At 34.8% G+C, this 17,408-nt stretch overlaps 1 protein-coding gene across 3 annotated transcripts in view; it reads right to left on the reverse strand.

Annotated features, from left to right (window-relative positions):
• The window catches only part of LOC124413584 (G-protein coupled receptor moody), an 85,039-nt gene that overhangs the window by 54,946 nt on the left and 12,685 nt on the right, over positions 1-17,408 (reverse strand). The window contains exon 1 of one of the 3 annotated variants that reach the window (XM_046894280.1): positions 9,273-9,409. The exons of the other annotated variants lie outside the window; for them this stretch is intronic. The gene's annotated coding sequence lies outside the window, so the exon portion shown is untranslated. Of the gene's footprint in view, positions 1-9,272; positions 9,410-17,408 lie in introns of those variants that run through there. 3 annotated transcript variants of the gene reach the window in all.

Here is a 17,408-nt window from a genome sequence, read left to right on the forward strand (position 1 = left end):
CGAAACTGGCACCTATATAACGCGTAATTGTCCAATTCGAATGATAATTAACTGGTTTTACTCCACAGTACATGGTATAACACAATGTCCTGTCCCTGCATCACGTCGGCGTATCTGCGTATCGTGTTTGATTACGTGCTTTTCTACGGTGGTTCGTGTCTGGCAGAACGTATAATTATTATCACGACACAGTGAGTACAGGTAGACATTAATTCCGGTAGAGATAATGAAAATTTTACGTTCACCTGCAGCACCTATCACCGGTTGCATTGTCCTTTCATCGTTGTGGAGATAGGTCCTATCTACTATTCACAGGAATGTACACACACGGGGCGATTCGGGGTTCATGCGAGTAAACAATTTTCAGACTACGTTTTATGCGGAGGAAAGGAAAGATGAGAGTTTCACTTCAGATATTCAGAAATTATTATTCGCGAATAAGTGAATTAGAGGCGGTGAAAATTATGAATTTTAACTAGTGTAGGAATATTTTTCCTCACCTCCTCGTAGAATTTTTTACTATCGTGTGATTTAGAATCAAATTGCAAATTCGAATTTCGGATTTATTGAAAAAGAATTGCAAGTTTTTGCAAGATATTTGAAAAATTGTCGTTGAAAAATTACACGACGCATTTCATGCCTACTCAACTTACGGCTGACCCTTACCATTTTTTATTTTTTTCGAAAGTTTTTCTATAATTTTCCAAACTCTGAAGCAGTAGTCTGAATTTTTTCACGGTTGTTATTCAACTGCTCAATTATTTACGAATATTTGAGGTGATTTTGAAAACGTTCTTTTTTTAAATTATTACAAAATTCTTAGAAACTGTAATTTCTTTTCCAAACATTTAAATATCGGGCTCATGATGGGCAAATTTTTTTCTATATTTTATCTTGGCACTTTTCATTATTTTGATCAACTAAAAATATGTTGAATGTGGCAAAAAAAAAAAAAAAAATAGTAAAAAATTGCTCCATAATAAAACCAGTCTAGAAATGTTCTAAGTGAAAAATAGAAATTTTGAGAATTTTATATAAAGTTAACAATTCCCTAGAATTTTTTAAGAATTTCAGAAAAGATCCTTTTCAAAATCATTTCTAATCTTTACAAATAATTGAGTAATTAAATAACAAGTCTGAAAAAATTTAGGCCACTGTTTCAGAATTGGCAAAATTGCAAAAAATTTTTTAAACAAAATCATACACACATTCATTATCCTAAAATATCAATAAGTTTGACTTTTATTTATGTGAATCAAAAACCGCGAGTCGAAATACCTAAAATTAAACTGACAACAAGTTGGCGTATTCCAATAAAATTTTTCAGACTTTGAAACAATATAAAAACGCAATTTTGAACGCGTCGTTGATGACACAGGTAACCAAATAAGGTGAAGAGATAAAGTACATAATATACAGGGTGAGTCAATTGAACCGTCAAGAATAGGAGGAGCTCAGTTGTGTTGATCAAAGTAAGTTTCGAAGTCTACACGTAGGTAACCACTGTGAATGCGAAACAATAATGAAGATACGACACAACAAAGGAAAGACGACAGCACAAAATATCAACAATTAGGTTCGTCTTTCCTTGTTATCATCTCTCACTTGTTGCCTTATCGTGACTTTATTTCCAATGACCACTGAATACCTGTACATAGAGACTTTGAACTTTACTTTGATATCAACGCACCTGAGTTCCTCCAATTATTATCGACGTTTCAATTGACTCACCCAGTATATGTATACATGGTTGAACGAGATGGAAAAAAGATCGTTGGATATATATTATGGGCGTGCTATTATCGCTCAGCGTTTCATATTGGTACCGAAAACTTTTTTTATTTACTCACATTTTATTAATGTTTTTTCTTTCACCCTCTCCCCCTCCCTCCCTCCCTCCCTCCCTCCTACTCTCTGTAAGCAGGCAAAGGTTGTTTTCGATCAGCGTGTCGACTTGGTATATAACTTGACGTGTATTAGGTGCCTGCGCGCTGAGAGTTTACACAAAAATTGCCACTCAGTTCTCGAATTCTTTGTGCGTGGGTGGCACCTGTGCGTGCGAATAGCATTCCAGAAACGTACTCAATACTTTTGACGAACGTGTGTCATGAGGACGAACCGGCACTTATCCGCGATTTATCGCTGTTATCCTTGGTGAAGAGAAAACCAAAAAAAAAATAGAAAAAAAAGGATAGGAAAAAAAAAAAAGATACTGCACCGATTTAAAACCATGTATTGGATAAACAAATACGTTTGCGGAATTTCAATTCCTGGCGAATACATATATATATATATATATACTTTTCTGTTCGGGTATTGGTTATGTGTGGAGCATGTGTTTTATAGGAGCTGAATACTTCGCTGCCGGTCTAAGCACTTCGTCGATAAGTCATCGGTTGCGAAAAAAGAAATTTTTTTTTCACCAATTTCATAAAAAAATCAGATATTTATCTCTTATACAGAGAAATAGTAATAGTATCGTAAAAGAAAAATGACTAGCCAAATTTTTTTCAATTTCCAAAGATTTTTTCTTTTTTTGTTTTCATCATTCAAATATACTATAATTTGAGGTTCAACTCATAGGTTGCGAATTACTTTGTTAAACTGTTAATCTGAAAACTTGTTTACTGTGTACGTGAAAGTTGTAAAAAAAAAATATATATATATATATACAGGTTTCTTTTTTCTTTTTTTCTTAAATATAACGAGACTTGAACGATTTTTGTCTTATAAGCGAAGATAAAAAACGAATTCTTTCTTATAGAATTGAATGAAAAAAAGGGAGAAAAAACTTGACAAAATTGGAGTGATTCGATACGCGGAAAATTGAAATCATACAATTTTTAGCGCAGGGTTGCGATGGAGCGATATGCACATACCTCAGAGACGGACACACGGAGTCTGGATAAAGTCCGTTTATTTTAACGCAGCACGCTATCTCCTTCGCTCCGGCGATTTTCGCGGTTCTCTTTTTTTGAAATGTCTATCTGTATTTCACACTGTCGACATCGTTCCAACAAAACCCACGTGGCCAAAAGGTAAATGTGTGAATTTCTGGAATAATGAGGCAGCCTCTCCTTCACGCGTTAAGATTCATGCCTGCGGTCCATCTTATATGATGCAGGCTCAACTATTCGCATTCCCTGAATTTTCCCGCGATGCTATAGCTCGGCTATAGTCAATCGAGGGCCAGGGTTGAAATTTCGAATTTTGAAAGTACCGAAAACGTCATATTCCGAATTTTTTGGTCCCGAAACTTTAAGTAAAGAAATCGAACTTTGGCGAAACATCAAAGTTCCGAAAGCGTCAAGTTTCGAATTTCCAGTCGCGAAACTTCAAGTAAAGAAATCGAACTATGGCGAAAAATCAAAGTTCCGAATGATCCGAAACCCGACGCTCAAACTTCCGAAAGTGCGAAATTGAGAAAATTTTGAAATCTGAAACATCGAAAGTCGGAATAATCGAAGGGTTTTTACAATCAGTTCGCAAAAATTATCAGAATCGCGTAATTTCCATCCTATTTTTCGCAGTCCTTATCATATATTTTAACCAAACATGTTGGCCAAATAGAGAGAAAGAATTATTTTTCGAATTTGCCAACAAAATCTCATTTCTTTTTGGCAAAAAAATAAACCGTACAATAATTTTTGTGTTTAATTAGGTGAAAGTAAATTTATTTCAATTACATAAAAATATTTCTTTCGCCCCATATTACATGAATTCCCAATTTTCAATTCTCGTCCCTTAATTCATTCTACGCAAGGTTCGAGTGAATTCATCTTTCTACATCACACACGGTTAGAAAAAAGATGTCCCAGCAAGTCCGTTAAAATTTTTGGATAGATTTAGCCACTTTTTAATGTATTACTAGGTGAGAAAAAAGTTCAAAGTACAAATAAAATGTTTATATGACAATTTAAGTATTAAAATTACAATAATTTGTATCATATTTACGAAAAAAAATGTAACAAATAATTAAAACTTAAAGTGAAGCTGCTGGAACATCACGTTTATAGTTCAAATTTTCTAACGGTATAGATAAGAAGTATAAAAAACCCTGAGAGAATTAATTCACACTTTTCCCTTCGAAGAAAATTGATTTTCTCTTATCCTGAGCAAATATTGTTCGGTATTTTAGAATTTTCAGATATGTCGAAACCCCGGATAAATCCAGTTGTATTCCACGTAACGCACCTACGTAGTTACGCATTGGTATTACGTATCTGCATGAAACGCCAACATCGATAAACAATTCGCGTATTACGTACAGAGAAACGATTTCGAATGTTCACGCCTTCCGTTTCGAGTTTTGCATACAACCCACCTGACTATCTAATCTCGGTTCTGATTCATGTTCGAGCATCTGATCAACGTTGAATTTAAAAAGCATTTTTTTCTTCATTTTTAGTCTCTGATAAAATTCTTTGCAAATGTGATACATGCAAAGAAGTCGATAAGAAATTGAATTTTATAAAGTAAAACAGATTTTTCAACATTTTCATTTATTCCTTTAGAATAATCTTATTTTCTCTTGATTTTGAATTTACGAAAGAAATTTTTTTTCCTTTTTTTCAGTACTACTAGAGCTGACTTCCGATTTCTGTATTGATTATATCTATTAATGGTTGTGTTTGACATTTAAATATTTATCTACCCTCCCCAGTTGTTGTTTACCGTGATTTTAAGCATATTTAGAGCTAATTACGTACAAGAGATATCATAAATCTTTTTGATTCGTCTAGTCTCTTAAGTCTTATATTATATTTTATTCTTTCATTAAAATTATTTAAAAAACCTGTAAATATGCATATCTTGCAGAAAAATTAAATCTCGATGTGAGTTAAAAAAAACAAACTAGCGCCATATTTTAATTCAACATACCTAAATACCTAAAAAAAAAAAAACATTATTATTTCGAGGGGAAAGTAAAAGTTACGTTAAGCAAGTCTGTATATTTGGAGAATCTATCGTTTATTCACTTACATACATATATAGAGAGAAAAAAAAACCAACCAAATAGAACTTTAGAAGTGAAGAAATGATAGCGCAAAAACTATGCTTTTCGATCTATTACGAGCTTATGGAATGCCCGTTAAATGTACGTCGGATAACGATCGATTCCAAATCACGAATCATTTGATGATCAGAAATTTTTATTTTTTTTAAACTTCGCATTCAAGTCGAAATCGGTAAAAATAATTGTCACCATTTATATCAGACTTCGAAAAGCTCTTCCTTACACGATGTATCTTCCAAATCATACAATTTCGAATCCCATCGCGCGTGCAATTCGAGCAATAGTTTCTAAAAATTGAAATAAAAAAGCAAGAGACAAGTTTCATTCCGCTTGCATCCTGCACGCTATATATATTTTTCCTTAAATCGTTTCAATTTCAGCTGTTTCACGAGTCGATGCAGCAGCTATATTCTGTTATTACTTATATATAGAGTTACCTCGATACGTGACTTTAGTGCGGAAAATGGTTTATATCCAGGGGCGTTATTTCAATCTGAACAATTGGATAAAAACTTTCAAAGAGAAAAAAAAAATGCTGAAGGAAAAGGCCGGAATGAGAGCTTAGAGAAACAGAGCTATCGAAAAAACGTGAAAAAATAAAACCTTTTCCGAGATCGTATATTCGCGCAAAGTTTTGCTAACTCTATCGATGCGATAAGATTACATATTATTGCACATTATTGTACCAGGTTATACATATATATATATATACGGAAAATGAATTGTTAACGATATTATATATACAACCAAGTAAGAATTAATTATCAGGCAATAACGCGGAATCGACTAAACATCGATATTATCGTAAACCATGCATATGTTTGACTATATACAAGTATAATATATACTAGGTTGGTTATTTTAATTTTTTTTTTACCTACCCTTGAATAAATTAATTTTTAGCATCAAATTAAGCCATCGTGAAACCGGAACTCGGTAGAAATATTCTGACAAACGTGACTCATCCGGTTTGAATTTTTCACACACTCTAACGGAAATATTTCTAAAATTATACAAGTTCAGAAGCTGTATTTGGTTTCATTTTGTACACAATCAAATTTTCTATAAAAAAGGTTCATACTACTGTACACTTAAATTTTCATCTTGTATTTGATACGAAAGTTTAAACTCGAGTGCATTGAATAAATGAATTAAGATCCTACTTATTACAAATGATAGTCACGAACTTTTTTAAAGAGATTTTCATTATCTACAAAATGAAAGCCAAAAACAGCATCCCAGCTTGTATAGTTTTCGAGATGTTTCGTTTACAGTGTTTTTAACTAAGGCTAAAAACTAACTTTTCAAATATTTCGTAAGAAGAAAAACAAAAGTAAAAACAGTAAGAAAAACAAAAACCACTCTAATATATATGTAACTCAAACGGTATACGATGCCACAACAAATTCACGTTTCTAAGCATCGCCGATTTTAAATACGCAATTAGCACGTATAAAACAGAGAAATTTGAATAATTTGTTAATTATGAAAAACGTTGGGGAATGAAGAATATCAGGTGATTTTTAGAGAATTCATTAACGACAAAAACGAGCTCTAATTAACTGCAATCAGAGAAAACGATTGCACAATAATGTGATTCCTGTAAAATAACTAATACATAATCGATCTTTGATAATTAAATTCCATAGGTTTCCAGTATCTTTTGCTAGGTATAAAAAAATGTGAAAAAATTTTTTAAAATTAAATTCAAATCAGCTGGAGTAATTTGCTAATTTGAAGCATTAAGGCAAAAAAAAATTTCATTCACTTCAACCAGTTTATCGGATTATAAAACTTATATTAAGACAGTTCAAAGAATTTCGTTGATAAAAATTGGGGCATAAAAAGCGAGGCGATATGAGACTAATTATTATTTCACGAGTGGAACAAAAGATCTAAAAATCTCGCCAAGAGTTGTTCGGGCGTACAAAAAAAAATCTTACCAAACTTGGCACATTGATTTTGTCAAAACGTGCAACGAATATTTCTCTCCAGTTTGTACTCGACACATTTGATGCAACGAAATGCCATTGCGATGGAACGATGGAAATTACAACGTGCATTGTGTACCACCTGAAGCTACTGTATCGCACATGCTCGTTAGGAAATCAAGTGCACGCATGCATTATGTGGTCTCTGTATGCACAGAGGTGCAATTACATGCATCTCGTTGAACAACGCCAACGAGGTTTTAACAAGAGCCAGACATATCAACGTTGTATGGCCATAAATATTTTCGCATTCTTTTTCTCTCTCTTTCTCTTTCTCTTATCCCTGCGACATGATCAAGGGTCGTATAAGCGTTGTATTGAAGTTAGTAACGTTACTATCGTAACGATTTTTCCAGAGTAAAACGAGTTGTTTTGTGATTTTGGAATTGAATTAAGAAAACAAGAATATTTTCACCAACGTTTCGTTACCATAACTTGACTAACTTCAAAATTATGTTGGATTTACGCGAGAATGTGAGGTGAAAAAATATATATATATATATATATATGTAGAAAACAAGGGCCTGCCTAAAAACGCTGATTTGGCAATAAAAAATGCAAAAACGTGTTTGTGATGGAGGGATATTTTTCCATTCACATATATACATACGTGTTGTATAAGTGCATAACATCGAAACGTATATACACGCATAACTTTCTACTATATACATATACATATGTTCTATAAAGTACGTATGTATACACGCGAAAAACACCGCGCGACTAACCTTTTTCATTTTCACTCTAGGCAATTTTTTCACATACGTATAATACAAGTAATCTCACATCCTGATGATTGTTTCATTCATTTTTTTTTTTGTTGTTTTTAGAACCTTTGCTTTAGTTTTTTCTCGTCGCACTTTTTGTTACTCGTAGGTACGTATTGAATTGTTTGTTCTTGTTTTTTTTTTGTTCTTGCCTCCTTTTGTTTCGTTCTTCTTCTTACATAGAATAGGTGTAATATATTGTATCATATAATACAAGTATGTAACGAAGGGGCACAGGAAACGCAACCATTGCGTAATTGTACCTCACCACTCACAAAACCTATTTTTGACCAGAAAAAATAAACTTTTTCTTGGCTTGAGAGTAAATGTTTAAAAAAATTTCGAGCGTATCACTGGTCAAACAAATACACCGGAGAGATACGGGATGAGATCTTATTGGTCTGACGCACGTGTGAAAGTATGCGTGTGTGCGTGTGTGTATATGTGTTTTCCGAAAACCTATTTCTCGTCGTCAAGTTTTTTTCTTTTTTTTCCCTCTCTCTCTCTCTTTCTCTCTCCCTCTCTTTTTCTTAATCATCTCTCTATTTCTCTCTTTTCTCTCAATTTGTTTCTCTTCTTTATTCCTCGATTTCTCCTCGATCAAACGATACTCTCGTTTTATTTCAAACTCCTGTTATACACATTGAACCGCCTACACGCGTAGAACGATTCACAGGTGTGATGTAAAGTCTGTGAAGAAAAGCCACCGCGTCGCCGTCTACGTAGTATGAAATAGAGAAAAAAAGAAAAAAAGAGAAAAAAAAAAAAAGGAAGAAAGAAAGAAAAAGGGAAACAAGAAAAAGGAACCGGAACGTTGAGAGAACTCTGTAACTGGATTCGAGACCCTTGTCACCCTTGTAAAATGGGAGATCTCGCCTATCGATCGCGATCCTTTGGCAAGTCTTATGTACATGTATCAAAACAAGTGGGTGGAAACGCGTTCCCCAAAGAAAACCGTGATAAGCAAATACGCTGACGCGGTGTGTAAACGCGGTGAAAAGGATGCGCGTCAAAAGTCGTGATTTTTTGGATAGATCACGGATATTAAACAAAAAAAAGAAAAGAAAAGAAACACATACGGCCACGTGACGACGCGCTGTCATCAAGTGCCTGCATGAAGACCTCTGGGAACTGCATCGGGCACCTCGTTAGAAAAGCTTCTTGAAAAAATTCTTTCCGAAATTGGGGGCAAGGAAAAAAATCTCACAAAGATTCGTCGACCGAGGCGCGCACATGTGCAAAGCTCCGATCTTCGAAAAACCAAATATAGACGCTGCTGTTTGCCGGTATGTTGGTACCTAAGATCAGTGGCAATAACCGTAAGCTTCCGTTTGAGAAAAGAAGAAGAAGAAGAAGAAGAAGAAGAAGAAGATGATGATGATGAAGAAAAATTCAGACGAAAAGAGAAAGAGAGAGAGAGAGTGAGAGTAGAATCAGGAGCGAAAGTCAAAATGAAGGATAAGGAGGGGGGAGAAGAAGAACGTCGTTTTGAATTACCTTGTATTTCTCTGTATATTTTGTCAATCACCAGTAACGCCGGCAGCAACACATGTTTGAACGTTTCCCGCGAATTTGAAAGTTCAAATTTGAGAACCGGACATTTAACGCTGAACATTCGTATTTTGACACGTCCGTCTCTTGGTCATTTCTTGAGGTGTTACCGTAATACTTGTTAATTGGTTTTTATCGGTGCTCTTCGTCGCTGCAGTCGCACTGCTCTTCTCGATTAGCTTCTCAATTAGCAGAAAATTATTCCGCGTTGCACAAGTCTCGCGAGTTTTGGCTAATCCGGTTTATTTTCGCGAATTTATGCAGGGATCCGCGTAACACGACCGCTCTGTCAAAACATCAAAACAGTCGGACTAGACGGATTCGCAGAGCTTGCGGAAGCTCTAGAGGGGCAAGCCCGAAATACGTGTATCCGGGTTATTTCGCAAGTTGATTGATAAACACGCGATCCAGAGAAGATAATTTGCCAACAACGATTGCTGGCGATGACTGGCGTTCAGTTTTTCGAAATAAGATATTTTATCACCCGGTTCCCTGCCACGCGGTGTAATATAAATCCTCGTTTTTATCCGCTTTCGCGTCGTCCACGTTTAAGTACATCGCAGCGTAATATACGGAAGAAAAACATGTCCGTAAAAAAAAATTATCATCTATAGAGTTGTAAAAACGAGGAACATGTAATTAACAATACTGCGATAATTTGATTAAAATGTTTTAAATCAGTCAATCAAAACTTGTTAATGAAAAAATTATATCACGATTTATAGAGGTCTCCGGTGATTAACAAACTGAACTGAATTTTGTTTCTATTTTTTTTTTTTTTTTTTTTTTTATAGTGCTGACAAATCGTTGACTTATCGATATGTGTATTAATCGTATATATGTGTACGTATGTTGTGTTCGAAAGCGTTGATAACTCTGCAAGCGCACGTGATTTGGCAAGATATTTGGGGAGAATCACTGTCACCGATCTCGTTTCGTCAAGCTCTCGGAGCCAACTGATACTCACGTCGAGTTCGCGGAGTTTCAGAGATGCGAACGGTTCGGGCAGCCGAGAAACTGACTGAGAAAGAGATCCGCGCATGCGTGTGTGTTTGTCGATACGCATGTGTGTCTACGTGTGTATATGCCGGGCCAAAGTATGCGGAAGGTAAGGAAAATCGGAAGAAGGGTTGGTGGTTAAAGCTGCGGGGAAAAGCGCAGGAAATGAATCTACGAAAAACAATTTACTCCCGCAGAAAACTTCCGACGGAGTAGATAAATTTTTTTTCTTACCGAGAAGTTGCGGTGCAGGAAACGTGAGGAAACAGGAGGGACGGAAACAAAATGCGGTAAATAGGAAAAACGATTAATTAATCTGCTGATAAACGAATTTAGAACGAAAACAGAAAAAAAAAAAAAAAAAAAACTATTTCGCTTATGTCTCAGAATTTTTAATTTATTTACACTTAATCTTATTAGGTTGGAAACGTGATTATTTGGACAAAAGTTGAACTCGCAAAAGTTTCAATATTGAGTTCAATTTTTGGCGGTTGAAAAAGTGTGGAGACGAAAAAATCTGTGTATTGAGAAAACGATAAATTTCAAATAGAAATCAGAAATTTATTGCCGTTTTTTACAGAGCGATAATGTCGCGTCGATGCACCTTCATCAAGTTCACTTTCAACGAATCCCAGCTAGATTTTCTTCGGAAATGAGTTATATATCCGAATAAAAAATCTGTCGGAAATAGATTTCTCATAAACAAGATAATGTATTTTAGAAATAGAACATCAATTGTCTGTTAACAGTCTGCAATATTATCGTTAACGAAAACTTTTCTTCGTCATAAAGAAAATGAACTATGATTAATTAAAATTGTTTCTAAGTTGTTAGTTAAAAATTGTTATTTTTTGATAATTTTTCAATTCTCGAATTAACTCCCGATGCATCCTTAAGAAAGATTTTCGCAATCTGTGAATCGTTGTTTCATTCGGTGCGGACAAAGAGGTTCGTAAAATTTATTGCCTCGTTTGTTTGTCGTGAAAGAGAGACGAACCTTGTAGTTTTTTCACGGGTTTAACTCGTAGGCAATAGTGGTAAAAGCGAGCGAGCGAGCGAGCCGGTTTGATATCCTCGTCTTAATTTTATTATTTTTCCCCGAGTATTAACAACAGCTCGCACAAACATCCGTGCAGTTTTATTTCTGCAAGTTTAAATAAACGATCCATAGTATCGGTGCCAGATATTCTTGTTGTTTGTCGCCGATTTTTTCACCCCTCATTCTTTCCATTTTAGTTTCTATACATATTTGATTTTCGCGCCAATAACTGATTGACGCTTGTATGTAGGAGAGAAAAAATTTGAAATTCTTAGCGTGTGTCTGCGTAAAGTGAGAAAAATAGATGCATGAAAATGTGTAACCCGAAAAGAAATCCGCCTTCACCACGACCTTTGACGAATTAATTACAGAGTCAGACGCGACATCCGATTCTGAGCTTGAGCGGAAATTACATATTATTATTATTAGTTATCCGTCTGTCAGAAAGACGTCTCGAAATTTTTTCATGCAAATTTCTTCAACTCTGTAGAATACATGATTGGAGACATCTGCGAATACGTCGTATACTGGAAAGAGTAATTCTTTGACGCTGGCGTTTTTGATAAGAAATATTGTAACCGGAAGGCAATCGTGAAAATATTGGAAGAATAATTTGACGGAATCCTGATGAATAATTTTCACAAAAAACGTGGTAATTTTGAGGGGACAAAATCCTCTGAATAACCGAGCTTTTTCAAAAATATTCTCATTTCTCTGCGGACTATTTATTTACTAAAAAAAAATTTTAAATCTTATCATTTCCTTTTTATCAATCAGGCGTCGTAGAAAAAAAATTTCTAAATTATTGCAGCGTTTCAAGGTTCAAATCCTTCATAAGTTCTGCTCGGATTAATGATCCAGCGTTTCTGTTATACGGCAAGTAATTCTGTCAAGTATAGCTCAGCCTGACGAGTTTTCACAGGTGGTTCAAAACTCTGTTCTGAGTACGAGCAGCCCGAATCTAAATCTTTCAGGAATCAATCTCTCTGACAGCCTTGCGAACAACTGTTGGCAGTGACGATCTGTTGCAACAGCAAAGCGCTGCGCCGGCTGGAAGCTGAGCTTGTATGCAATCCGGCAATTTGACGGCTGCGCAGCAAACACTCGGCAATTTTTTCCCCCATACTATGGAAATAATCTGTATCGTAGCAACATTGTGATGAAATTTGTTGACTTTTCCAAAAATAAGTTCTTTAAAAACATATTAAAACAGTTCCGTGGATTCGGCGATGCAGGTTTTCCTTTTTCAAAGATATTTTTAGGATGCAGCTTCTATAGAATTCGTCTGTGGGGAATTCGAATCATCCGACACTCATTGATCTCGATCACCGTACGTTCGGAATAATATTGTTCCTCGTGACTCGTGAATTTAAGGATATGCCAAGCCTTGAAAAACACTTGGTTAAAAGAAAACATGAGAAGATCAAAGTTTGAATAATGAAACTGAAGATTACTATGAGATGAATATTACTTGAAAGTACTTCACAGAATTACGGAAATAAATTCCAATCGGCAAAGTCAACGGAAATAAGTAAATTCAAGTTTTTAAAGATATAATAAAAATAGAGGATTCATCAGATTTCGAATCCCTGTTTTAATACTTTTTTCATTCAGTCACCGTTTCAATATATTCGAATATTTTCGATACCAAGTTTAAAAAATTTTCACTGCCGACAAAATTGCGAACAAAAAATCGTCAGTTTTCAACACTTGCTTACATCTGCGCAAAATTTTACTTCCAGTTAATATTTGATTGCAATGAATTTTGCAGAAGACTTAATATTTTTGTTAAAAATCGAAAAACAATTTTTTGCAACAACTTTGTAAAAAAGGGCCTCCGTCATGTGACACTGGAGCCACGTGACCTGCGGAAACAAGCTTCGCGGTGTTTATATACATTAAGGTGGCACAAAAAAAACCGACTATTTTTTTTTTTTTTTTTCTCTTGAGTCTCGTGCGACAAAATGTTAGTTTTTGATGTTTTAAGAGCCCACTCCAAAGGGCAGTGAAATTTTTTTTTTTTTTAAGACGTCGCTTCACATTTTTTAAAACATCAGAAATCGTCACAAATCGATTTTTTTTTCTCGTTACGGTTTAATTTTATAGACAAAAAAAAAACAAGTTTCCGAAAGTTTCATTTCAAAATTTGAATTTGGTCGCTCATATTTTTTTTCAATTTTTTGGTGCATTTCTTCAGATCTTTTCGAGCGACCTTTTAATATTCTCATATTAAAATTTCATAAATTTTTTTTCTTTAATTTAGTAAGAAAGAATCGATAACAATACACCACGACATGAATTAAAACTCAAACAAAATACTGAAAATATAATTTTTTTAATTTAATTTTTTGACGATTTTTGACATATTTAAAAATTTGGAGCGACCTCTTAAAATTTTTTTTTTTTTTTTGAGCTGTCCCTTGGAGTGACCTCTTAAAACATCAAAAACTAACATTTTGTCACACGGTACTCAGAAAAAAAAAAAAAATAGTCGGTTTTTTTGCGCCACCCTAATATACATACACGAAAGCTTTTTCTTTCACGAGGTTCGTGCGCCTGGCAGCGAGCAACCGGAATATCGAAGCGTTGTACAAGAAGTTCTAAAATTAGGCGCACGCGTGTCTGCGAGAGCTTTTCCGACGCGTTTTAATGGTATATAAACAAGCGATTGGTGAGTATCCGCGTAAAAAGAAAACGTCGATGAATATCTAATTAGGAAACAAATATCATTGACAGGTTGTTGCGCAATGCGTCAAACTTTATTGCAGCTTTTCTGATCGATTTCAATGCCTATTTACTTACACGATTTTTATCTCGCCGGTTTTACGCACGTCTCGTAACGTAGGTATACGTTTTTAACGTTTCTGACTGGGATAAAGTGATACCAAAGTAACAACCGTGGAATGCGAGCGAATTCGAAGCGTAGGCGTTACTCACAATCAGCTTTAAATTTTTTACAGAAGACTCTGTATTGGTTTTTTCCCATTATTTTCTCGTACTGTTTTTTTTTTTTTTTTTTTTTTTTTTTAATCTTCTTTTCTTTTCTACCACGTATGAGTCGATAATTTTTCAAAAAAATTCGGAATCGCGCTGGTTATAAATCCTGTGACGTGACGTTTGTTTGTTTTCTGTTTTTTATCGACAAGGCAAGTGATAAGTAATCGTTTTTTTGAAGAAATTGCTACACTTTCTGGAAATCTGTTTTCACGTATTTATTTCTCGAGAACTAAATAAAATTTGCCTAATTTTTTTGATGTTGTTTTTTTTTTTTTTTTCTTATAACTTTTTAAACTATTATTGAAAAATCTTTTCACGTCGATTTTCTCATTTCTCATTATATTTGATGTCGACTTGTGTATGCGAACTCAAAATCACTATTCATACAGCTGTTGAGTGTCAAAAACCTGTACAAACAAACCAAAGTTCATTCAGACAGAAATCATTTTTTCGTAAGATTTCTCCATAGAAAAAAATCCTTAAAAAGTGTTGGCCTGTAATTTACTTGCAGAAAAATTGAGAAATTTCGGACTAAAAAAATGACAATTTTGCATAATTTTCGAAGAAATATTTGTGAAAAAAAAAAAATATACATATTACAAGTCTGTCAGGAAAAATCGAAAATTTGCTGAAATGTTTTTTTTTTTTTTTTTTTTTCTTATTATTATCCCTGCAAGCTTTTTCAGTGAATAATATACGCATATAATTAAAAAAAAATTTGCAAACATCAGTAAATAGAAAAAATGCTGTAAGGCAAGTTGAAATACTATAATTATTTTTATATTTCGACACAGTTTAGAAAAATGAAAGACTCATGTGTAATTGTTTGTGAGAGGATCTCGTTCCGTTAAAAATTACCGGTGTTTGCGAAACGGTATATATATATATATATATCTACTTGAAATTTTTTGGTATAACAGATATTAATGGGCTAATTTCGAACGTCAGCCGTTCCTCGAGCTCGAAGCAATCCGAGTAACTGTCAAGGCGCAAGTTGAGCGGAGGAAATTGATGGCTTCATTGCAGGTTACACGTATACATACAAACATTTCCAAACAACGACTCCGAAAGCCATCGACTCGAAGTCCACGAACTTTCAGGATCTCTGATCCAGCCGCATGGCGTTCAAGTTTCTCATCTCGAATCGCCTGATTTTGATCGACGAATCTTTAAATCTTACACGTCATACTTTGAAAGAATTTAAAAGCTTTCCGATGTTGTCAATGAATATTAAACTGGGTTAAAATTCTGTAAAATTTCGCGACCTCTTGAAGGATCAAGAATTTCGGAATAAGAAATCAGCCTCGTTCCTCGCTTTATTGTTTCATGCTCTCTTAAAATTTCTCCGCGAAATTTTCACTCAAGCGAAAACATCGCTAATCACCGAAGCAGATTATCCAAAGTTGCTTGTATGAGAATTAACTGAGTAACCGTGATAAGTTTTTCGATCTGAAACGAAGCCGGTGGATAATTAATCGTCGTATTCATCCATCGGAAGCGCGGTAAGCTCGAATAAACAGGACCTCGAATAGCCTGCAATTTTTCACCGCTAAAATTTTTTTTCCACCCTTACTTACATATCCACCCTATTTTTCATGCAAAACTGGCTCTCCGCAAGCGCAGCATACATATACGTATGAAGGCAGGCACAGATGAACGGGAAAAACAAATTTCCTCAAAGGACGAGGATCCGAATCCCAGTTTTTCCAGACAGCTCGATGTCCGAGTTCATCGTTGAAGAAAAACTGGCATCGAGCGTAAATTCCAACATCACCGTTACCGAGCTAAATAAAAGCGGAGGTTCTTTTACGTACTTCAACGTCCTTCCTGAATGTTTATCGTGAAAAGGAAAATCGCAAACGGAAATTGCGGCACGGAGTAAAGCCATCGCGATTCCATCACATCCGTCGCGACTTGACTCTCGTTCCTATTCATTAGTTGGAATCGTTACATGACCGAGGATTTTCATCAGGTTTCTGAATTCTATAAAACACGAAATAATGCGAGGCGATAATCGACGGTTGGGGGGGAGAGAAAAAAAGTGTTCAAAAAGTAGCCAGCGGTGTTATTTGGACCAATAATTTCGAACACGAATCTGAACTACGTATAAACAGAAATGAATCTGAGAAAATTCTAATGACACAATAAAAAAATGACTGATAAATCGATTTTTAACCACTCTTGGGATATGTAGTTTGAAAAAAAAAAAAAAAAATTCCACCGGACTCAGGAGAGCTTTATGGTGAACAAATTAGCTCTAAAGCATTAGAGTCGTAGAAAAAATGGCAGAGGACAGACATATCGAATATTCTTATCACGAAAGCTTTTCTCAAATTGTCGATATCTTAGGTAGAGTTTTTCGAATTTTCCCAAATTCAGTACCGTCACATGGTAGGAACTTCGTTTCATGGAATTCACCATCGTTGAGACTAATGACAGTGCAGTAGAGGTTTTTGAAACGGTTTATTTTTTGCCTCACTTTTGGTTCGGACGTTACGAGGCCACTCATCCTTAATTGCTTTGAACATCTGTGAAATGTGATAATATATAATTACGAAGCGATAAGAACGTTGCCTCAGCCGCAGTATTGAATTGAAAGTAGCAGGAAAAAAGTCAGTGTAAATTCCGTTACCAATGGATACTTAAAGTGTGCAATTTCCTTTTAAGAATATTTCAAAATCATTTTACTCCGTGGTCGTTTCTTAACATTCCACGAAAGCTAAACATATCCTGTAATACTTTGTAACAATATCTTCCTGGAGAAATTATTGTACCTTTGATTAAAATATTATAATTACACAATCATGTATAACAACGGAATGAAAGAAGTTATTAGGAAGAAGATAATAAACTTTTTCTCGGTTTTTCAAAAGCGTGACAAGAATTCACAGGGGAAAATTGATTGCACATTGATTACTTCGTAATAATTACTCCAATATTTCCTCCAATTCTTGTAATACCCTCAGTTTGCCCAGTAATGTATAGTATAATTAATCTAATTTTTGCTTAGATAAATTCTTAACAATGTGATTGATTGTCCCAAATTA

Source organism: Diprion similis, chromosome 12 (assembly GCF_021155765.1).
Source record: "Diprion similis isolate iyDipSimi1 chromosome 12, iyDipSimi1.1, whole genome shotgun sequence".
Lineage (NCBI taxonomy): Eukaryota > Metazoa > Arthropoda > Insecta > Hymenoptera > Diprionidae > Diprion > Diprion similis.